Source organism: Syzygium oleosum, unplaced genomic scaffold, assembly GCF_021117445.2.
Source record: "Syzygium oleosum isolate NSW1041296 unplaced genomic scaffold, Sole_v2.1 Sole_v2.10, whole genome shotgun sequence".
Lineage (NCBI taxonomy): Eukaryota > Viridiplantae > Streptophyta > Magnoliopsida > Myrtales > Myrtaceae > Syzygium > Syzygium oleosum.
This window is the reverse complement of record NW_026607494.1, coordinates 12,460,668-12,485,318: the sequence shown is the minus strand read 5'-3', so window position 1 is coordinate 12,485,318 and position 24,651 is coordinate 12,460,668. Positions and strand designations below refer to the sequence as shown.

Genomic DNA, 24,651 nt, shown 5'->3' with positions numbered 1-24,651 from the left:
ATGGACATAAAGCTATCTATAGAAGTAGAGGACGTTGGCAGGAACAACTCGGTCGAGGTGGAGGTCAAGAAGGATGGAGGAGGAGCTTTCATGGAAATGTTAGAAGATGAAATGGATTCTTTAAAGGAGGAACAAGAAATCTGGAGGAGTCGACGGAAGAGAATGAATAATGCATTGGTGGCTGTGCAAACCGCGGCACGACAAGATCCAGCAGAAGTGTATGCAGCTAGTCGAAGACTGGCCGATGTCATCAATGGCGCCGATGTCGAAGAGTTCATTTCTGCGGTCGAAAGGCTTGCCGAGAAAACCAATCTATCTGCCATTTTCAATTTCCTGGGGCGATCGGGCAGTTCACTGCTCCACGTTGCTGCACATGCCGGCACGGACAACATCGTAAGGCTCCTGGTTGATTATGTCCATGACCACCTCATAACCGCCCAAGATGATTAAGGAGATAACCCTCCACGTGGCCACTAAGGCCGGCGGATCTAGGACCGCCGCGATGTTGATTCACCGGGCAAGAGACCTCCCAAATGTCAGGACAAGAATCTGAACCTGAGGACAAAAAATAGACATGGAAACTCCGCTTTGCACGAGGCTGTGATTTGTCGTCGTGTCGACGTGGTCCGTCGTTTGTTGAGCGAAGATTTGGAACCCCGTGTACTGGAAGAATGCGGAAAAGAAATCTCTCCTATACCTTGCTCTCGACACCGGCGACTCCGCTATACACGAGGTTTTTTTTTCGCTCTCGCTCGAACTATTGAGGATGCAAGACTTGTCACCTGTTCATGGTGCCATTCTGTGTGAGAACTATGGTACGTACCTAAATTTGCTTATGAGATATATCTATGTGTTGTAAGAGTTTTTATGACGTGAACTATATTAATTAAGATTGTAATTTACCGTTTTACGGGATTGGTCTAATAAGGTAAGATATAAAGATTCTTAAATAGTCTAATATGAGACTGGCTAGTGTGGGCCCAACCCGTGATGAAAGGGCCTAGCTTACAACTCTATAAAGAGTTTTCAAGTCCCTTCTCCAACCCTGACGCACAAATTATCCCACATAAGGAGCAGTTGCAAAACGCTGGTGTGAGAGGCACTTTCATTGAGCTAGTGATACAGAGGGTAATAGAGGAGAAGAACTTGCACTGAAGATCGTCACTATTCCGCATCAAGAACGATGAATTTTAAATCGGGTGCGCAAATCCCTTTTACTCAATGATTATGTATTCTAGATTCTAGCCATGGAGATCTTGAGTGTCATTTTTGCGGCCAACATGTGGTATCAGAGCAACCATAGACTAGATGTAGAACGTACGGATTTGGCTCGTTTTTGTGATTTTTTGTCCGTAAAAAATTATTTTTTATTACATAAATGGGAAGAGCTCGTCGATACAATCATTTTGAGTGGCGACGCGCCACTGGGGGACGCCGCACGCTCCCCCACGCACGGCCACACGCCGCTAGGTGGTGGCGTGCATCGAACACACGCTCCCATGCGCCTCCATGCGTGGGCGTGGCCAGCGCGTGCAATTCATGCGCCAGGGCTGACGTCAGCCACCCAAACACGGGTCGACCCGGACCCGGTTGACCGGACCGGTTGGATCGGTTCGTTGACCAATTGGACCGGCGATTCAGACCGGTTGAACGCACGCCATACGCGCTGCGTACTCTGATGGCACGTGAGGGCGCGTCCGAGCTCCGATTGGAGCGTTCTTGGTACCGCCATGCTCGTATCGAGATGTTCTACACTGTGGTGTATTTATTTTATATGTTTGAGGCTTTTAAGGATGTGAAAATACATACGGAACCCTATAAATTTGTATTTTTTAGGATATTTTCTTGTATTTCTCTATGGTTTCGGAAATACAGATGCAAGCCCACATGTATATCATCACATACAGAATGTGTAGAGTGTGATTCATTGTCTATCAATGAATGGAACAATATAATTAGCATGGCATGTGATTTAGTGACAAATTGCCCATGTCTTCAAGTTTAAAATCACATATATATGGTAAATGTGAGACATAAAGTTTATATCCTTGGTATGAGAGTGTTTCAAGGATTCAATTGGGTTGTGACCACCAAAGTGGCACATTTGATTGGGTTTGAGAAATATCGGTATCATATTGTGGTGAGATGTCTCCTATTCTAATGCGTGATCATACTCTCAAAGGAGGTGATTGTGTATTAGTTGATGGAGGGACACATGTATAGCATATGCTTGAGGAGTGATTGATCCTAGTGTTTCATACACCTAAAGGTGGTGAATTTATGAAGGATGGAATATATTCTCATGGCTGCTGTCATGTGGAGAGCATACGACTGCATGTTATATATTTTGCCCAAATGTGTTTATATGATGATGTATGTAACTCTCAGGATATGTACTTATACGGTTTTAAGTTACACGGTACTCACATAACGCTAATTATATACATTGCATATAAAACTAGTCACCTTTTCTGAAAACAACAACTCTAATAGAATTGAGGTTCTTTTTGATTCAGACTTTAAGAAATGGAAAGAGGATTTTCTGTTTGAGATGGAGCTGGAAATATATATATTGCTCTTGTAACAGCCCGAATTTCGATGTAATTCCGGGATCAATAAAATTGACAATATTTCGCATTTCATTTTAGTAAGTCTCGCCTAGAGCTGATCACTCTCGGGATACTAACCAAGGGGGTATGGCTAACTAGGAAACGGTACGTGGACCAAGGACCCGATCGCGAAGCGGACACCGATCATATGAAATGATGAGAGAATATTATGAACCAATGTGGATCGATCTTAGGAAAGGTGACGGATTTGGTTTGGCCAAGGCCAACGGTGTACAATCGGATCGCAGGTGATTCTGCATGACCGACAGTGCACGTGGCCAACCAGTCCTGAACTTAAACTGGATGATCGTGACTTCTGGGACTAGTGATAATTTCTCATTCTCTCAATGATCGGACTGTTATGACTCGGATAACCCTAGGTCGATACGCGTAACCTCTAAACAGCCACCCGTTAGTGAGAGACCCTGAAATTAGAAATTGAGCGAGTTTTGATCACGAAATTGGGCTCGGATTTCGATGTTGATTTTCGATGGCTTAAGAGACTATTTTTGGGAATCTGACGTCATATTATGCTGGCCACGCATATTTTGAGTTAGTATGGTTAAAAATTGGAATTTCGGTCCGGGGGTAAAAAATTATGATTTTGCCCCTCGGGACCCCGACGTTGATTCTGAGGCCGTCTGAGGTTATTTTTCGAGGCTGACGCCATTTTTGGGTGGCCACACATACCAGGAGTCGTTATGGCCAAAAATTGGAATTTCGACAAAAATTAGAAAAATAATATTATTTTATTCCCGGAACTTCACAGTCAATTTTCAAGGGCTTAAGAGGCTATTTTCGTGATTCCGATGCCATATTATGTTGGCCACGGACATCTGGGGTTGATACGTGCGAAAATTGGAATTTCGCCCCGGGACCGGAAAAATGACAGTTTTGCCCCTGGGCTATTTTCGGGTCCGAATTTTTGGGAAAATTTTGGGGTAATTAAATATGGATTATCAGCTGCATTATTGGCCTTATTTACCCTTTTACCCCTCAATTATTTGGATAGGATTATTTAGAACCGTTAGATTAGGGGCGTTTTGGTCAAATCGCGCGGATCGGCGACATGTGGCGCCCCTAGGCTGCTGTATTTGATCAGCTTGGACTGCTTTCTCTCTCTTCTATCCCCCCCCCTTCGGCAAAACCACCCAGACCAGCAGCTTCTCCCCCATTTTCCCTCTTGTTCTCTCTCGGCTTGGCTTGCCGGAGCTCGCCGCCGGTCACCGGAGCACCGCCGCCGGCCACCGTGCCTCGCCGCCGACCACCTCAGCCCCCAGCCTCAGCCTCACCCTTGTCCGGCCCCTTTCTCTCTCTATTTCTCTCTCTTTCTTCCTCTTTTTCTCTCTTTCCCGTCCGGCAAATAGGGCCGGAGCTTCGCACGGAGCTCGGATCGCCGCCTCAGTCGCCACCCGACCCGTCCCATGCCCACGCTGTACGACGCCGACCGAACCTGTCCGTACGGTCGGTACTGTCGCGCCGTGCGGCACTGTTCACCGCGTCCGTACGGTCACTGTTCACGCCGTCCTTACACGTCGCCGGGAACGCCGCCACCGGTTCCACTGTTCACCAGTGATTGGCCGCTGTCCTCGTCGTCGTGACCTTGGATTAAGTGAGTAAAATTTCTAAACCCAGATTAGGACTGATAGTGCATTTTTCTGGACTGATTTAGGTATTATCGGTGCATTTTGGACTGGCATAGGTAGTATCAGTGTATATTTCAGACTGGGATGAGGACTGATTGGTAGAAATTATTATTGGGAAAATTTAGTGGATTAATGAGAATTATTTGGGGAGATTAATTGGATTAAATGACCAATTTAGGAGCCCATTGGAAAATTACCGGGTATGTCCGGGTTGACTGGTTGTACGTAATTTGTGCTTAATTGTGATTGACTTCGTACTGCCATGTCACATGTCGTGTGGTTGAATTATGTGGAGTGCGATTGGCTAATGATTGGTTTGAAATTAATTGTTGATTTGTGATTCGCACGTTAGGCCACACGGCATTAATTGGGTCAATTGAGCACGTGTTGTGATATTGAGTGTTTGAATTATATTGGCGCTCGTGGTTCATTGCATTGCATCACATAGACACGCATTGTGTATGCCAAGAGTGAGGCATGTGATGAAATTGTGCGAGAATGCGTGCCTGCCATGAGCATGTGATCGCCTAAAATACCCTGAAGCGTTTTACGCTGGGTTCAGATAATAATTGGTTGTGTGATCACCTAAGGACCTTTGGGTCATGACCTTCGGGTCGATACCGTCCTCATGCACTTTGAAGCAGGACGATGCCCGGTACGTCCGGAAGACGACCATCCTCATGCACTTTGAAGCAGGCTCTGGTTCGTAAGGAGATCAGTGTTGCGCCTCATGCACTTTGAAGCAGGCTAGAGACATTGGGCCAGATCGGTTGCTGCGCCTCATGCACTTTGAAGCAGGCTATACGCACCGGGCCGTGAATGTTGTTGACTCGAGTCGTCGTAATAAATAATAAATTGGGCGATTGCCAGTGTGGGCCAGTGGGCCGGGAAATGTACGTGACCTGTCAACGACATTTTCATGCATGAACATGCATGGACTGGCATGTGAGTGTGTGAGACTCGGTGCATAAGCATGTGATTGGCGTACGTGTGATAATGTGTGCCACGTATGTGCCGTGACTATTATATGTTGATCTGTCTAACCTGCAGAGTCAGAGAATGGTTTGATTATTGTTGTATTGTGATTTAAATATTTGTTTCCGGTCAGGAGATTGCATGCTAGCCTAGCCTAGGTTTAGGGGTTGAACTCACTGAGATTCGTCTCACGGTTGTGTAAACCGAAACATTTCAGACCCCCAGCCGTAGAATGCCGAGGTCACCACCTCTTTCTGGGATACCGCATCGCATTCATCGATCGTTGAGCATGCACCCTTGTGGAGACGGAGCAGCAGATATGGAGTCAGAGGAGCAGTCGGATGAATCCTCGGAATCCTTAGATCCTGACTGGGATCCCTAAGAGCACCCTAGCCACTTACCCTTTTGACCCAGTGGCTGTTGACTGTTTATACTGCTCGCTTTTGTGTTTGATGGGTATTGTAAAAAGGTTTTCTATAGTAATATAAGTATGTACCTATTTTCTGCTGTGATCGTGTTTATTACTTGGCTATCCTTGGCTCGTATTTTATAATTGTCAGGGTTGTTTATTTAATTGCTTCCGCTTGTGCTTGTTCTCTGTTAGGCATTGGGTCGGTGACGCTTCCTGGGACGTCGCACTATAATCGACCGGAGGTGGGATGCTCGCACTTCGTGGGGTACGGGGCGTGACAGCTCTTACTAAGGAAAAGTAGGCCATCTCATTGTCACCAGTACGGATCCCGAGAATGCACACTTTGCTGCTTGGGAAAAGAGCAATTGGATTTACTTGTTATCAATGAAGCAATCCATTTAGGAACACTTGAAGATTGATTAGCCAGCTGACTGCACTGCCAAACAAATGATGGAAGCATTGGTGGCTTGGAGTTGTGTCTTGTCTAACACTGAGATTATGATACATCTGCAAGGACTCTTCAATATGAGGTTTGATGGTTTTGCTGAGGTTAGGGACAAGAAGAGTACGAGGTCCAAAAATCATACTCATAAAGGAATTCATGAAACCACCGATCATTCTAACTATCTGGGTCCGAAGAAAGTATCCTTCAAGAAGGATGATGATTGCCCTTCTTTTGTAAGAAGAGAGGTCATATAAAGAAAGACTGCAACAAATATAATTCTTGGTTGTCTAAGCGTGAGCCTGTGGTTAATGATTCTTTGGCATTTGTTTATGAATCCAACTTATCATAAGCCCCATCTAGTTCACGGTTGCAAGATAGCGGTGCAACAAATCATGTTGCATTTACCATACAAGGATTTATAAACTGAAAGAAGCCAAATTAGGATGAATCTAAGCTCATCGTGGGAAATAATGTTATAGTCGACGTCGAGTTCGTGGGAGATGTCATTTTAATTCTAGATTCTGGTTTTAATCTGATGATAAGAAACACATTTTATATACTTTCCTTTAGACGAAGCTTAGTTTCCGTATCATGTCTAGACATGTGTGGCTACTCTTTTGAAATAAAGAGCAATATTAGAGCAATATTGTTTCTATGTTCTTTAATTCAAATAAGGTTGAGTGCTACAATATGTCTAATGGATTATACAAATTGTGTTTAACTTCAAACGATATATACATTACTTATACGACTGAAAATGTTATTTGCAAAAGACCTATACATAAGGAACGACCTTTTGCTTTGTGGCATAAACAACTTGGTTACATCTCTAGAGAAAGAGTGGAAAGGCTAATAAAGGCTGACATTCTGCCTATTCTTAAAAGTGACCTAGAGATTTGCGTAGACTGTTGTAGAGGCAAAATGACTAAGATAAAGAAGAAAACAGCAGTCCATAGTTCTGACCCGTTGGAGGTCATTCATACTTACATAAGTGGACCCTATAAGGTAACTTTGTGTATAAATTTTTTGTTTTATCGCATTTATTGATGACTATTCCCGATATGGATATATGTATTTGATTAGGAAAAAGTTTGAGTCTCTTGACAAGTTCAAGATTTTTCGGACTGAAGTCAAGAAACAGTTGGGAAAAGTGATAAAGGTTTCAGATTTGACTGTGGTGGAGAGTATTTAGGCAGGCATGGTGATGCTAGATAGCTTAAAGGGCCATTTGCTAAATACTTGGAGGATTCTGGGATAGTAGCTCTATTTACTATGTCTAGGAGTCTTAAATAAAATAGTGTGGCTAAAAGGTACAATCGCACCTTTATGTATATGATGAGAAGTATCATTAGTAGGATCAATATACTTGGTTTTCTGTGGGATGAAGCTTTGAAAGCAGCTCTCCATATGCTAAACCGTGTTTCTATCAAAGTTGTTCCATTAACTCCTTTTGACTTATGAATTGGGCGTAAACCTAGCTTGAATCATCTTAAGGTCTGGGGATGTCTTGCAGAAGTAAAGTTATATGATCTCATATTAAGTAAGTTGGACTCTGAGATCACTCGGTGTTACTTTGTATCTTACCCAGATCATTCGAAGGGATATCGGTTTTATAAACCCAATGGAGGCACAAGAATTATGGAATCGCAGACAGCGAAGTTTATGGAATTTAATGTAGCCGAAAAGGGTAGCTGCTGCGCAAGCTGGCCCGGACACCTCGGTTACAAAAAAAAAAAAAGGGTAGCTGCTCATAAACTATTAAGGATAATAGTATGGTGGGAACTACTGTGTCTATTTCTCTACCTATACAAACGATAGTGGAGCCTCCTACACCATAGACTGAGCCTATTAAGGTCTAGGATCGTGTTATTGAGACAGTTCCTAATGAAGTTCTTCAAATCGTTCAAGTGCAGCATGAGGTTGTAGTAGCTCCACTTAGGAGATCAATCAGGTAGAGACAATCAGCTATACTATCATATTATATAGTTTATCTAGGAGAGCATGACTACGATATCGGCTATGTAATTGATCTAGTGACTTATACATATACCGTTTCTTGTCTTTAGTCAGATTTGTGGTTGGATGCGATAAAAACGAGATGTAGTTTTATGAAATATAATGGTGTTTGGGAGCTTATTAAATTACCTGAAGGTCATAAGTCCATCGGCTGCAAATGGTGTATAAGACCAAAAGAGACTCCAAAGGAAAGATCAAAAAGTTTAAGGCCAGACTACTAGCCAAGGGTTTCACTTAGAAAGAAGAAGTACACTTTGAAGATTCTTTCAAAGTAATCATGACATTAGTAACTCATTTTAATATAGAGTTACACCAGATGGATGTTAAAAAGTGCGTTTCTGCATGGAGATTTTGATGAGGAGGTCTATATGGTAAAACCCAAAGGCTTTGTAGCAAATGATTTAGGTAAGCTTGTGTGTAGACTAAAAAGTCAATTTATGGCCTCAAGCAAGCTTCTAGACAATGGTACTTAAAGTTTCATAGTGTTGTCACTTCATTCAATTTTGTTGAGAATAAAGTGGACCAGTGTATGTATTGCAAGGTCAGTAGGAGGAAATTTATTCTTCTCATACTCTATGTAGACAATATCTTACTTATGAGTAGTGATATAGGATTACTGCACGAGACAAAGCGGATGTTGTCGAAGAATTTTGACATGAATGACCTTGGTGAGGCATCTTTTGTCATTGGCATTGAGATCCATAAGGATTGTTCTCGCTGTATATTGGGTTTGCCTCAGAGGACATATGTTGATCGTATTTTAGAAAGATTCAGTATGTAGTATTACATGATAGGAATTGCTCTTGCCATTAAGGGTGATGAACTGAATCAGTCACAGTGTCTTAATTCAGATATTGAAAAAACCCAAATGAAGGATGTACCTTATCCTAGTGAACTTGGAAGCATTATGTATGCTCAAGTTTGTACTAGATCAGATATTACTTTTGCAACAGGACTTCTAGGCAGATATTAGTCAAATCCATGACACGATAACTGGGTTGCTGCCAAGAAGGTTTTGAGGTACTTAAAAAGGATAATAGACTATATGCTGGTTCATAGACGTGTTCGGGACTTGCAACTAGTTGGGTATTCGGATGCAGACTTTGCTAGCTGTCACGATGACATGAAGTCGACAACATGTTTCATTCTTTACGTAACATCCTGAATTTCGACCCATTTCTGGGATCCGATGAAGTGGATATTATTTCTCATTTGATTTTAGCACGTCTCGCCCGGAGCTGGCCCCTCGCGGGATACTGACCAATGGGAAACGCTAACTAGGAAAACGGTACATGGACAGGGGACCCGATTGCGAATCGGGCGTCGATTCCGAGAAACGGCAGGGAAGTATTTTGGGCCAGTGTGGACCGATTCTAGGAAGGTGACGGATTTGGTTTGACCAACGACGTACGATCGGATCGTGGGTGATTCCGCTCGACCGAGAGTGCGCGTGGCAAATAAATCCCGAACCTGAACCGAACGATCGTGACCCTTGGAATAACCAATAATTCCTTGCGTTCTCCTGGTAATCGAGACCGTCACGACTCGAGTGACCCTAGGTCGATACGCGTAACCCCTAAACAGCCACCCGTCATTGAGAGGCTCTAAAACTCTGTATTGAGCAATTTTGATCGCCAAATTGGACCCGAACTTCGATGTCGAAATTCTATGGGTGTTTGCGACTATTTTGCGAGGTCGACGTTATTTTTGAGTGGCCACACACATTTGAGGTCGGTACGGTCGAAAAATGGAATTTCGACCCGAGACCGGAAAATTACCTTTTTGCCCCTGGACCCTGTACTGGGTATGTCGAATTTTGAATAATTTTGGGCAATAATTGAGGATTAAAATAAGTGAATAAGGAATTGGAAATATTGAATTATCCATTTGCCCCTCAATTATTGGATTGGGCTAATTATAGACCGTTAGATCAAGGGCAAAATGGTCCGAGGGCTAGGATCGCGACACGTGGCACACCTTTTTGACCCATAAGACCCCTTTGACCACTCTCTCTCCTCCCATTTTCCTCTCCCATCAGCCGTGCACTCCCCCTCCCACGCCACTTCTCCTTCATTTTCCTTTCCTTCTTCTCCTTCATTTTCTTCTTTGTTTGGCCGTGAGAGGCCCTCGCCGGAGGAGCTCCGCCGTGCCGCCGTGCCATCGCCGCCGCACCACCTCGCCACCACCAGCAGTCTCATCTCTCTTTCTTCCCTTTCCTCAGTCGCGTGAGCAGCCCCCACCGTGGATCGCCGTCTGCAAGCCGCCGCCGTTTGTGCCGCCGTGGAGGCCGTCCGTCGCTGCCGCTTGCACCGCCGTAGAATCGGCTCAGCCCACCCATTTTCCCCACTTGTTCAGCCTTGTAAGGAGCTTAGGAATCCAAGTGAGTGGAAACCCTAACCCTTAATTAGGCTTGTGTGCACTTTGGACAAGTTTAGGGGTTATTAGGGTATTTTAAGGGTTAATTAGTGTGGGCTGATTTGGGGCTGAAGTTGTGGTGACTTTAATGGCCTAAGGTGATGATTTAGGGATGGTTTAAAGGCTGTGGATAATTGGATTAGTGGTTTGTTGAGCTTGGTTTGCTTGGTGATGCATATTTGTTGATTTCCGGTACGGTTACTGTTGCGTCGCCGGATTTTTTTATCTTTGGTGTGACCTGTGTGGGCAGAATTTGAAGAAGTGTTCTTCATAAAAGTTGTTTCCAATATCTTTAAGTATAATATATTTTAATTTGGGAATTTTTGGAAATCATTTGATGCCATTCGGAAGTCCATCTTTGGACCGAAATAAAACTACCCGATTTACTGTTCACCCGACCTTCGGGACTGTTCGAATTTTTATAAATTTTTCCAGGCCCATTTTCAAAATACTTCCTTCACAAAAATTATTGGGTACATTTGTGGCTATAACATATAAAAATTTCAAGGTTTTACGAAATGATTTGGGTACCGAATGAGTTGTATTTTGATGGCCTGAGGGGCTGTCCGAGCGAACCGGATTTCATCTGACTTTGAGTGTCAAAACGAGGTGTTTACGGTTAGAACTGGATTTCTAGTTCTTCATGGAAAATGTTCATCGAGATGTTTTGTACAACATACCAAATTTCATAATTTTTGGAATTGATTTACCATTTATTTCAAATGGATTTCGGTCACTGTGCAACAGCCCAGTTTGGACCCGATTTTGTATATTCCCGGTTTTTCTCTCTCTCAAACTGATTAGTGGCTGTCCATTGAGGTTTAATTGGGCCTTGTACGACTAATGTATGGTTTGTTCGTGAATTGCCATATGTGAATGGTTAGGCCATGTAGTGGCTGATTTGGATACAAATTGTTCTTGATTGTGTTAAATTTTGTGGTGCCTCGTTTGAGCGACTCGGTGGTTGAATGGTACTTTGTCGTGCTCAATTGTTTAATGCCATGCCGCCTAATTTCGTGTTCGAGCAATGCGACGTGTGATTGGCCAATCATTGGTGCGAATGTTTATTGCCCAAGTGCGTGAATTATATTTTAGGCCACATGGTACTAGTTGGCCAAGTGCGCATGTTATGCGAATAAGTATGGGCAATTGATTGGCTATTTGAACACGTTGATTTGGCATGTTTGTTGAAATGCCGTGCTGAAATTGTATGCTCATGTTGCATTGTACGACATTGCATGGTCACGCATTGTGTATGCTAAGAATGGGGCATGAGATGAGATTGTGCAAGAATGCGTGCCTGACATGAGCATGTGATCACCTAATTATCCTGATGCGTGTTACGCGGGGTTCAGATAATAACTGGCTGTGTGTATGTGTGATCACATTTCGCCCTGATGCGTGTTACGCGGGGTGTGCCGTCCTCATGCACTTTGAAGCAGGACGATGCCCGGTACGTCCGGAAGACGACCATCCTGATGCATTTTATGCGGGCTCTGGTTTGTGGGGAGATGAGTGTTGCGCCTCATGCACTTTGTAGCAGGCTAGAGACACTGGGCCAGATCGGTGTTGCGCCTCATGCACTTTGTAGCAGGCTAGACGCACCGGGCCGGGAATTGTGATGACTCGAGTCGTAATGAATAATAATAATAGAGCATGAGCCAGTGTGCAGTGTGAGCCAGAATGAAACATGGCATGGTGATGACATTTGCATGCATAGGAATGCATGGGCCAGTGTGCGAGTATGCAAGACTCGGTGAATGACATGCGAGATGAACACTTTGAGTATGAGCATGCGTATGGCGTACGTGTGAAAATGTGTGCCACGTATGTGCCGTGATTATTATATCGAACTATTTAACCTGCAGGGTCAGCAAGGTAAGCGATTCGGGCTCAAGGGCCTAGGTCATTTGATTGACATCATTGTCGGTTGTTGTGTTGATTGCTTGTCGGGAGGTGCATGTTAGCCTAGTTTCAGTTTAGGAGGCCTACTCACTGAGATTCGTCTCATAGTTGTTTAAACCCCATTTTTCAGACCCCTGTTAGAGGATACCTGGTGTACCCGATCAATATAAGGATTCGGAGCCCATAGAGCAGGGTCTCGAACAGGTTGGCGAGGTCGAGCAGAAGGATTCGGAAGATGAGATAATCGAGGCTGAGTCCGTGTCATCAGGATCCGATCCCGATTAAGTTTCCTAGGATCAGTCTTAGCCTCCCTTAGGTCGGGCCGGTAACCCTTTGATTGGAGCCTCACCTTAGACTGCCCCCTTGGCCATTTAGTCATTTTGTTAGTAGTGGCCATCGACCCGCTTTTGTTTGGAGATTTGTATTGGTGTATCGTGGACATTGTATATGTTTTGAAATTCAATGCAAGTCTTGATTAGGCTTTTAATTGTCCGTCGTTCCTGCTACCCTTGGTCATGTATTGTTTTGTACGGGTGTTGTAATTATTGCTTCCGCATGTGCCTTATGCTCTGTTTTGGGAATTGGGTCAGCGACGTGTCCTAGGACGTCGCATCAAAATCGACCGGTACGTGGGTTGATCGCGCTTTGAGGGGTTCGGGGCGTGACACTTTAAGTTAGCAGAATGTGCAGTATCATGGAAAAACGAGAAACATAAATCTATATTATCCTTTACCATGCAAGCGGAGTTTATAGCATGCTTTTCGCAGCTATTTAGGTTGTTTGGTGCTGGAATCTCATTAGGAAGTTGACCGTAGTTGATTTTGTGGATAGACCCATACAGTTGTATTGTGATAATAACTATGCAATGTTGTTTATCAATAACAACAGAGGTCTCAAATGGGTCTAAGTATATGGCGGTCAACTTTTTGATCATAAAGGAAACAATTTAGAATTGTGACATTACAGTAAAGTATATTTGTACAGATGATATGGTTGTAAATCCACTAACTAAAGGCCTTCGCCCTTATGTGTTTGAGCGACATGTCATTTGCATGGGTTTAGGAGCATTATGGGATGCTGTTGTTTAGTGGGAACTATTTTATTTTTACTCTAATGAATTTTACATCTGTGATTTGTTACATTTAGTAACATTTTAATAGGTATCAACTCTTTTGCATTCAATAAAGTGTTCTTGAACGTATTATTATCATGTTGAATACATATATCCGGTGAAAATCTCAAGGTATTGTGTAAACCTTGAGTAAAGGCTAAGGATATCCAATTATTAACCTTAAGGATATGTCTTGTTATACATAAAGTAAAGTTAACTATAAGGATAAGACATGTAGGTTCGTTGGAACCATAAGGATATTTTCTAGTAACACATCAGGTTTTGTGACACTTAAGGAAAGAGAATGTGGATTGACAAAGGAGATGACACATAATTACTCTTTTTTGAGGTGTTATCCAATTGCCACACTACCATATTTCATCAATATCAGTAGAGTTAAAAGAACTCGTAACTATGGAAGGCTCTATGTGTATACATGTAGTTACCGCCATGATTTCTTGTTTGAGATTTTATGGGATCGGATTGACTATTAAGAATTATCTCTAGACCAACATAAAGGTGCGCACATACAGTACAATTTCAATTAATATGGCCCAAGTGAGAGAATGTGAGAATTTTTCTGATGTGGGCTACATTAATTAAGATTGTAAGTTACCATTTTACGGGATTAGTCTAATAATATAAGATATAAAGATTCTTCAATAGTCTAATATAGGATTGGCTAGTGTGGGCCGAGTGAGGTCCGGCCCGTAATGAGAGGGCTTGGTTTAAAACTTTAGAAATAGTGCTCAAGTCCCTCCTCTAACCCCGATGCACAAATTATCTCACATAAGAAGCAGTTGCAAAATGCTGGTGTGAGAGACAGTCTTATTGAGCTAGTGATACATAGGGTAACAGAGGAGAAGAACTTGCGCTATTGATTGTCGTTATTCCGCATCAAGAACAATGGATTACAAATTAGGTGCGCAAATTCCTTGTAGTCAATAATTATGTGCTCTAAATTCTAACTATGGAGATCTTTGGTGTCGTTTTCGCGGCCAACATGTGTAGGCTGATCTTGTCCCGTATCTATGCAACAACTCTTTGCGCTTACCCAAACTCGTTATGTATGTCCACATAAAATTCCAGACTCCATTTGGTAAAATAGTTGGATACCTATTGGATACTCGGAACTAGCCATTTAATTCTTTTAATAAACAGATTGTCTCACATTAGAACATAATAGATCAGTTTAAGTTTACAAGCACAACCATTTTGCGAAAACGCATGTGTTGTTGATCTTCCATTAGAAAAACAACAAAGTGCAAATATTTATGATCGACAGTCACAAAAATCTAGAGCCTAACAATGACAGAAGGGGAAAGATAGGCTTAAAATAATGATTCTTGATGATAATGTTAGATTCCAACAAATCTTGTTTGAGGGTTCAAAAAATTGTATAGTATTTTAATAGAGTAAAATATAGTTTGGTGAATGATTTATCATATTCTGATTACGGATTTACCTATCAAGTTGATCTTAAAACCATCCCAATCCTAGTAGAGTCAGAATATTGCATTTTACAGAACCTCAAATACGTTCCAAACTCTAGGATTTTTAGCATATGACCCCAAATCTGTTCCATTTACCCATAAAGCCCTGAAGTAAGATCGCTTTCTCAAAAGAGGGACGAAAAGTGGACCTTACGTCAAATATGAGCATGAACTGGCTAACTTAGTTTCAAATAAGGACCCGCATGTGCGACTCACGTGCTTATTCTGGCCGCTGGAGCAAGGGTAATTTTGTCATAAGTTGTGATAAATCATAAGTATTTGCTGTCTGATTATTAATATGAAGCCGTTGGACATACAAAACTTTTATGCATTTTACATTATTTTACGATACTGTAACGCAAGGGTAATCTTAGAAGCAGAAAAGTGAGAGAAATACCACATCCCATAATTCAAATAGTCTCCCAGGTCGGGTATGTACCGGTATAATATGAAAGAGTAATGACTAAGTGTAGATTAAGTAAGCATAATGCAATGAAAATTAAAAAGGAAAAAAAGCCATAGATAGAGCAAGATCAAGGCTTTCCCATCATGCCAGAGAAGGAAAGTCATTCATGCTAGAGTTTTTTAAGTAATTGGATTTTTTCGAAAGTTATCTAAGGTCTCACAGGTTGTGTTCCATCATGTTAGAGACGGAAAGTCACAATGCTTCGCGATTCATAGCTCGAAGAGTAATAATTGTTTGAACCCGAAGATGTGTTAGATAAACCCTCAAAAGCATTTGATTTATTCAATCAAGATGATCACAATGAGTTTCTGTTGGATGTTTGTTTGTAAAACAAACAAAACAATGCTTTTTTCCTTTATCCCACATAGGAAAGTTTTGGGTAAGTGGGCCATTTTATAACTGTGAGTGTCTTCTTACTCCTTAGAGTGAAGACAATGGGGTGTGTGCTAGTCCACACAATACCACAGTATGGGTGCGCGAATAATTGCGCGATTTTGGCGCGATTATTAGGCGCACTTAGCACTTAGCACGCTTGCGCGGCCGCGGTTTAATTAGCTCTAATCCCTTTATTTTTTATTTTATTTCGTAAGGTTATCTCCTTAATCTTTATTAGTTGAAAGGTTGTTTTTTGTTTATTAAATAATTTTCGAAAGTATGAAAATTCGGAATTTTATTTATATATATTTTTATTTTATTTTATTCCGAATTTTACATGTGTCTTTTCAAGACAACTTTTGGAGATTATACTTGTTCAGTTTTCAACCTTTTCCGAAGGGTTGCATTTGTTCAGTTTGCAACTTCTTCCGAAGGAATATCTTTGTTAGCTTTGCAACCTTTCGTGAAGAGTTGCCTATGAAGACCGATTTCTATATAAGTCAGTTTTTGGCAAGAAGGAAATTAATTCAATTTTTCAAGTCTTCTTTCGAAAAAACTACAGCCATCATTTTCAATTGTTTCCTAGAGAGATCCTGGAGAAATACTAGAATTGCTATCTAGTATTCTCATTTTGAGACTTTGTTGTATCCTGGAGGATTTTTGCCGGTGACCATTAGCAACAATTGTGGGGCAAATAAATCCTTAAGGAAAGTGATATCACGCCTCAAAGTCCGACTTAATTGCTCTCTTGATTCGAAGCCATTCAAATTTTTACAACAATCTTAAGGATTTATTTCGTTCAACAATGGAGTCGGAGACAATCAAAATCATGAACCAAGACATGGTCAAACTGGACCGGTTCGATGGGAACAACTATGCTCGCTGGAGGGACAAGATGATGTTCCTACTCACTGCCCTGAAGATATCCTATATTCTGGATCCAAAATTGGCGCCTATTGAAGATCCGAAGCCTACTGTTGAGGGAGAACAACCAAGTGCGGAAGCCGTTGAAAGGGTTAACAAGGATAAGAGGAAACGTGATGAGGATGAATTGCTGTGTCGTGGACACATTCTGAATACACTGTCTGATAGATTGTATGACTTATTCACTGAGATGAAGTCGGCCAGAGAAATTTGGAACGCACTGGAATTCAAGTACAAAGCGGAGGAGCAAGGTACCAATAAGTATTTAATCGCAAAGTATTTTGATTTCAAGTTTATTGATACTAAGCCCTTGCTGGAACAAGTCCACGAATTACAAGTGCTCGTCAACAAAATTCGTGCCCTCAAAATTGAAATTCCAGAAACCTTTCAAGTTGGAGCAATTATTGCAAAATTACCTTCAACTTGGAAAAACTACGGAAAAAGGCTGATGCATAAGTCGGAGGACTTCACCTTGGAGCAAATACAGAAACATCTTCGTATTGAGGAAGAGTCACGTACACGTGATAATTCTGTTTTGTATAATTCCAAGGTAAATGCTGTGGAGAGAAAAAGAAAATTCGGCCAGAACTTTAAAGTAAAGAATGGGCATACATTTAAGAAGACACACAAGAAGAAGAAGGGTTGTTGTTTTGTTTGTGGCAAACAGGGACACTATGCCAAGGACTGCATTCATCGCAAGAGCATAACAAAGGACAAGAACATTCCAACGGTGAAGGCAGATGCAAATTTGGTTGAAGAGAACTATGTGGCCATGATTTCAACCAAGTTTTCAAATATGAACATTGCTGAAATCGGTGGTTCGATGGCTATGATTTCTGAGATCAATTCTGCCACTGTCCAATCCGGTTGGTGGTTAGATTCTGGAGCGACAGTTCATGTGTGCAAGGACAAATCTTTGTTCAAGCAATTTGAAGAGACTGTCGACACAAATGCTCAAGAGGTCCTGATGGCGAATAATGCTCTTGCAAAGGTTGCTGGCAAAGGCACGGTGGAGATAGATTTCACTTCTGGAAAGAAGATAACTCTTCTTAATGTGTTGTTTGTACCTGAAATTAGGAAAAACCTAGTTTCTATTGATTTACTTTGTAAAAGGGGGTTTCGGGTTTTGTTTGAATCCGACAAGGTTATCCTGTCGAAGAATGGGCTATTTGTTGGAAAGGGCTATGCCAATGATGGCATGTATCAATTGAGTATCAATAATAATATCGCTACTTCTATTTATATTGTTGAGTCTTTATCTTTATGGCATAGTAGGTTGGCACATATAAATATTCGTTATTTAAAGAATATGAAAAAGTTAGACTTGATAAATTTCAATGGTGACATCGATAAATGCGAAATATGTGCTAAGTCTAAATTAACTAAGAAACCATTTCCTAGTGTCAAAAGAAATTCGAATTTATTGGAATTGGTGCATAGTGATATATGTGAATTCAATGGCATGTTAACTCGAGGTGGTAAAAGGTATTTTATTACCTTTGTGGACGACTGTAGTAGATATTTATACGTTTATCTCATGAGGACGAAAGATGAAGCTTTTACCATGTTCAAGAAATATAAGGCTGAAGTAGAAAATCAATTGGAAAGGAAAATCAAAGTTCTACGTTCAGATAGAGGTGGAGAATATTTCTTGAATGAATTTTCTTCATTCTGTGAAGAACATGGTATCATTCATCAAGTTTCGGCACCATACACTCCACAACAAAATGGTTTGGCCGAAAGGAAAAATCGTTCCCTCGGAGAAATGGTTAATTGTATGCTTTCGAATTCAAAGCTACCAATTAATCTTTGGGGAGAAGCATTGCTTACCGCATGTCATATTCATAATAGAATACCATCAAAGAGAAATGACATAAGTCCTTATGAAATATGGAAGGGTAGAAAACCAAACTTGTCATATTTTAAAGTGTGGGGGTGTTTGGCATACTACCGAGTACCGGACCCCAAGAGAACTAAACTTGGTCCTAGAGCTATCAAAAGTGTCTTTATTGGATATGCTGAAAACAGTAAAGCTTATAGGCTTCTTGACTTAGAATCCAATGTCATTGTAGAATCAAGAGATGTTGAATTCTTTGAGAACAAATATTCTACAGGTTCTGAAATTATTGAAAATAATTCAAGACCTATAGAAACTCATGTAGATTCTCAAGAGAAAGGAACAAATGATTCTAGAGACATGACTGAATTGAGGAGAAGCTCTAGAGCAAGAAAATCTAAGGATTTAGGTCCAGATTATATTACTCACGTTTTCCTTGTTGAAGGAGATAGAGAAAATAACGTGGTAAATAAATACCCCATTGTATTAAATTTAGAAGACGATCCTAAATGTTTTAGTGATGCTATGTCTTCTAGAGATGCTTCTTTTTGGAAAGAAGCTGTAAATGATGAAATGGACTCAATTATGTCCAACAATACTTGGGTGTTAGTTGATTTACCGAAAGGATCCAAGCCTATTGGATGTAAATGGGTCTTTAGGAGGAAATACAATTCTGATGGTTCTATCCAAACTTTTAAGGCTAGATTGGTGGCCAAGGGGTATAGACAAAAGGAAGGAATAGATTATTTTGATACGTATGCTCCTGTTGCACGTATAACTTCTATTCGAATTCTTTTTGCTATAGCTTCCATTTATGATCTTTGTGTTCATCAAATGGATGTCAAGACTGCTTTCTTGAATGGAGACTTAAATGAGGAAATTTACATGGAACAACCAGAGGGTTTCGTTCTTCCTGGAAATGAAAGGAAAGTATGTAAATTGACTAAGTCTCTTTACGGACTTAAGCAAGCTCCTAAGCAGTGGCATGAAAAATTTGACTCAGTCATATTATCTAATGGTTTCATTCACAATAGTGCTGATAAGTGTATATACTCTAAATTCACTAAAGACTATGGTGTCTTAGTGTGCTTATATGTCGATGATATGCTTATCTTTGGAACAAATATGACTGGAATTATTGAGACTAAGAAGTATCTAACTTCCATGTTTAAAATGAAAGACTTGGGTGAAGTAGATACTATCTTAGGTATTAAAGTTAAAAAACATAGTGGGGGTTATTCTTTGAGCCAATGCGATTACATTGAAAAAATGTTAAATAAATTTCAACATCTTGGTTTCAAGGACATAAGTACTCCATTTGATTCCAGTATTAAATTAAATTATAATACTGGTAGGGCTGTAGCACAACTTGAATATGCGAGTGCTATAGGGTCTTTAATGTATGCGATGCATTGTACTAGACCTGATGTTGCTTATTCTGTGTGCAAGTTGAGTAGGTACACTAGTAATCCAAATATGGAACATTGGAAAGCTATTACTAGAATTTTTGGTTATCTTAAGAGAACTAAAAATTTAGGCTTGTTCTATAATGATTATCCAGCTGTATTAGAAGGATACACCGATGCTAGTTGGATTACAAGTGTGGGTGATAAATATTCCACTTCAGGATGGGTTTTCACTCTAGGTGGAGGTGCTGTTTCTTGGGCGAGTAAGAAACAGACATGTATAACTCACTCAACTATGGAGTCAGAATTTGTTGCTTTAGCGGCAATTGGGAAAGAGGCTGAGTGGATTAGGAATTTGTTGTTGGATATCAAATTATGGCCTAGTCCTATGCCTCCTATTTCTATCCATTGTGATAGTCAGGCTACTTTGGCAAGAGCTTATAGTAGTACCTATAATGGGAAGTCTAGACATATTAGCCTAAGGCATGAGTTTGTGAGACAATTGATTAAAGATGGTACCATAACAATTGTCTACGTGAGGTCAAGTAATAATTTGGCTGATCCTTTGACAAAGGCATTACCAAGAGATATGGTAAAAATGACCTCACAAGAAATGGGGCTGAAACCCTTTAATTAAAATCACCAGTAATGGTAACCCAACCTTTTTCTAGAACATCACTAGTTACAAGGTTTAATGGGTAAGAACAAGTTACTGAATGTGATTGTTTGATACTGACGCTAGCCCTAATATGAGAAGTTAGTATCGTCTGTTACGTTTTAGAGGATGAATTGAATTCTTAATGAAGTATAGTACAAACTTGTAATGTGTTAATAGTAACAGAAACACATGATAGATACTTCACCTATATGAGCTTAGGAGTGGTGCCGCTTCTTACGAAAGTTTGGGTTACTTTCTAGAGAGCTCATGAAACAGGATCAAGCACAAGGCCATAATAGTGCGGAGTAATATAGAACTTCTCGCTGAAACAAGAGGTTAGTATATGTGCGGTATGTCCGATTCTATTATTTAAAAGTACAAGTTTAAAGCCGAGCTACTTGTCACTTTGATAGAGTTTTGAGATACTTGCACTAAGTAAAGGTTTAACTCGAAAGAGACCTTTATGCATGTATATTAATCTCACCGAAATCTTGGCTGTATGGTTTTTAAAATTTTAAATTTTTTTTTTTAAATCTTTGTTTTACAAACAAAGTGGGGGATTGTTGGATGTTTGTTTGTAAAACAAACAAAACAATGCTTTTTTCCTTTATCCCACATAGGAAAGTTTTGGGTAAGTGGGCCATTTTATAACTGTGAGTGTCTTCTTACTCCTTAGAGTGAAGACAATGGGGTGTGTGCTAGTCCACACAATACCCGCGTGCGGGTGCGCGAATAATTGCGCGATTTTGGCGCGATTATTAGGCGCACTTAGCACTTTGCACGCTTGCGCGGCCGCGGTTTAATTAGCTCTAATCCCTTTATTTTTTATTTTATTTCGTAAGGTTATCTCCTTAATCTTTATTAGTTGAAAGGTTGTTTTTTGTTTATTAAATAATTTTCGAAAGTATGAAAATTCGGAATTTTATTTATATATATTTTTATTTTATTTTATTCCGAATTTTACATGTGTCTTTTCAAGACAACTTTTGGAGATTATACTTGTTCAGTTTTCAACCTTTTCCGAAGGGTTGCATTTGTTCAGTTTGCAACTTCTTCCGAAGGAATATCTTTGTTAGCTTTGCAACCTTTCGTGAAGAGTTGCCTATGAAGACCGATTTCTATATAAGTCAGTTTTTGGCAAGAAGGAAATTAATTCAATTTTTCAAGTCTTCTTTCGAAAAAACTACAGCCATCATTTTCAATTGTTTCCTAGAGAGATCCTGGAGAAATACTAGAATTGCTATCTAGTATTCTCATTTTGAGACTTTGTTGTATCCTGGAGGATTTTTGCCGGTGACCATTAGCAACAATTGTGGGGCAAATAAATCCTTAAGGAAAGTGATATCACGCCTCAAAGTCCGACTTAATTGCTCTCTTGATTCGAAGCCATTCAAATTTTTACAACAGTTTCAGCATTGCAATCTAATCCAGCATCGGCGACTATCAATGCTAGTTGTCATCATGGTCCCTAATTTGGAGCTCCTTATCCCAGATTTAGCAGCCAAGATACTCAAAAAGAACATCAAGCTATTTGCAATGACCGACTCCAGAGGTGGTAATGTATTCCTCCATTTAGCAGCTTACACAAATCATATCGAAGTACTCGAACTCTTACGACCAGAAACTGAAGATTTGGCCCAAGAACAGGACATGAATGGGGATCTTCCCATTCATTTTGCGAGCAAGATGGGTGATGTTGAACTAATCGAGAAGCTACATCCGGCATCAGAGTTCCCAAATGGGCGAGGACAAACCGTTCTTCATGTCGCAGCAAGATATGGGCAAGCTTCAGCAGTGAGATATATACTCAGACTGGATCCAGAACTGCGGATGCTGACAAATGATAGAGATCATGCTGGAAATACAGATTTGCACTTGGGCGCGATGCATTCACAGCCGCCGCTTTGATTCCTCTTGTGCCGGATAAAAGAATTGACCTCTTCGTTCTCAACCACAAATGCTTGACTGCTCTTGACATTGCTCAATATCTCACCAAAAGGGAGTATACGTTGCGGAAGGTATGTAACATGAACAGTCACTAGTTTTGCCTTGCGACATTTATCCTGAAGTAACAAGGATTTTTTTGTGCGGTCGAACTGAAGTAACAAGGATGAACATGTGTTGCAAATAACAGTGAACTCTTTATAGGAGTTACAACATTATTATGGCATAATCTTATACATTGTGATAAAGTCAACCTATGACAACGATAAACCAATAACATTTCATTCTCGCCTCTTTTCTTTTTTAAAATGAACTTATGCTCTAGTATTAATTCTTCAAAAAGTCCAGACATTGCATCTGTAGAAGTAAAAGTTTCCCTTTAAATGAGTACTCCAAAATTCATTCCCTCTATCGATATGGTAACGGTTTGTTCCGTTTTTCTTTATTTGCTTCCGATCTCAGCAATTGGCAGTCATGGTGTTGAAATCCATGTCATTTGGGAAAGGTCCAGCTCTAAGCGTAGACTTACTCGCACATAGGCCGGAAGCTCCAGATGAAGCGCTTACAATATTCAACGTGCACGAAAAGAAGCCAAACATGGACCACGTGAAGGATGCGATCTATACCTGTCTCCTGGTGGCAACGCTTGTGGCCACTATGACCTTTGCAGCTGGTTTCGCAGTTCCCGGAGGATTTAACGGCTCGGAACCGGCCTCCAATGACCAGGGCATGGCTACGATGCTGGACAAGAAAATGTTCCAGGCCTTTGCGATTTGCAACACCATCGCGATGTTCTGCGCAATGATCGCGGTGATCAACCTCATCTGGGCTCAGCAAAACAACGTCTACATGGCAATAGCTGCATACCAGCACACAATACGGCCACTAACAATTGCACTCCTGGCAATGTCCACCGCTTTCCTAACTGGTGTCACCTCGACTGTTGGCAAATTCCTTTGGCTTGCGAACACCATATTTTATTTGGGTCTCTTTTTCGTCCTCATTATCTTAGGTGCTAAATTGTTAAGAGTACCGTCCAGTTTTTCGGTGCCACAGTCGTCCTATCCGTCGTCCGATATACTGGCTTATTCACACTTACTTTTATCTATGGAAAGTTGAGACATACCTTTTGGATGACTCGCGAGATGACGGAACGTCGAGTGGGACCTCCGCTAGTCCGCCCCTGGATGGTGCTGGTGAATTAAATGACTGATGACTCGGCGACAGCGAATGTGGGAACGCGCCATATCCTCCCAATTGCTAGTTTCATTTGATCATCCAATGTTGTCTATCATTTTGCAGAACTTAATATATTCGACTTAGTGTATTTGGCTACATTCTACAGTTGCTTTCCTATTGCATCAGATTCAATGGTGATTGTTAAGGTACTTGAATTAAACCACGTCTTTCTCGAATAGTTTAAATAGTTAGATATAATCTCATAAAATTTCACATGACATCAGAGCAGTAAATTCTGAATTCAAACTTTTCGAGGCCCTATTTCCCTTTTATGTTACATTCTCATACTTTAGGCGTAGGTCAAAGTCCAGTTTACTTGTGAGGAGGAGTATCAAAGTACTTGTATTAAACCACGTCTCATCTAATAGTTTTTAATATTTTTAAATAGTTGGCTATAATTCCATGAAATTTCACGATGATGCATTAGCCACGTGAGATGTTGTATGAATTGAATGGATGAGTGGCTCATTTCATCTGTTTCACCATTCTGGAATAAGATCGTTAACTTTGAACATGTAGAAGCTCGCGATTCTAAGAAATTGCTCGTCTAGAGCGTACCAATCTGATTTGTGGCACTCTCGAGTCACGACATCCTAGGCACACTCACTCATATGTCCAATGTGTAAAGAGAATAATTCTCATCACCTATTCCCTAAGTCGAGCATTTGGCAAAGAAAACCAGAAGAAAAATTAAAAATTTCTCTTCGCTCCTCACAAAAATTCGAATTCTAACCCAACTCGTTACACCCCCTTTCACTTCCCCCACTTCTCTCAA

The 24,651-nt window shown here is 40.8% G+C and overlaps 1 pseudogene; it reads left to right on the top strand.

Annotated features, from left to right (window-relative positions):
• Positions 1–23,850, top strand: LOC115663222 (protein ACCELERATED CELL DEATH 6-like; annotated as a pseudogene).
• The last annotated feature ends 801 nt before the right edge of the window (positions 23,851–24,651 follow it).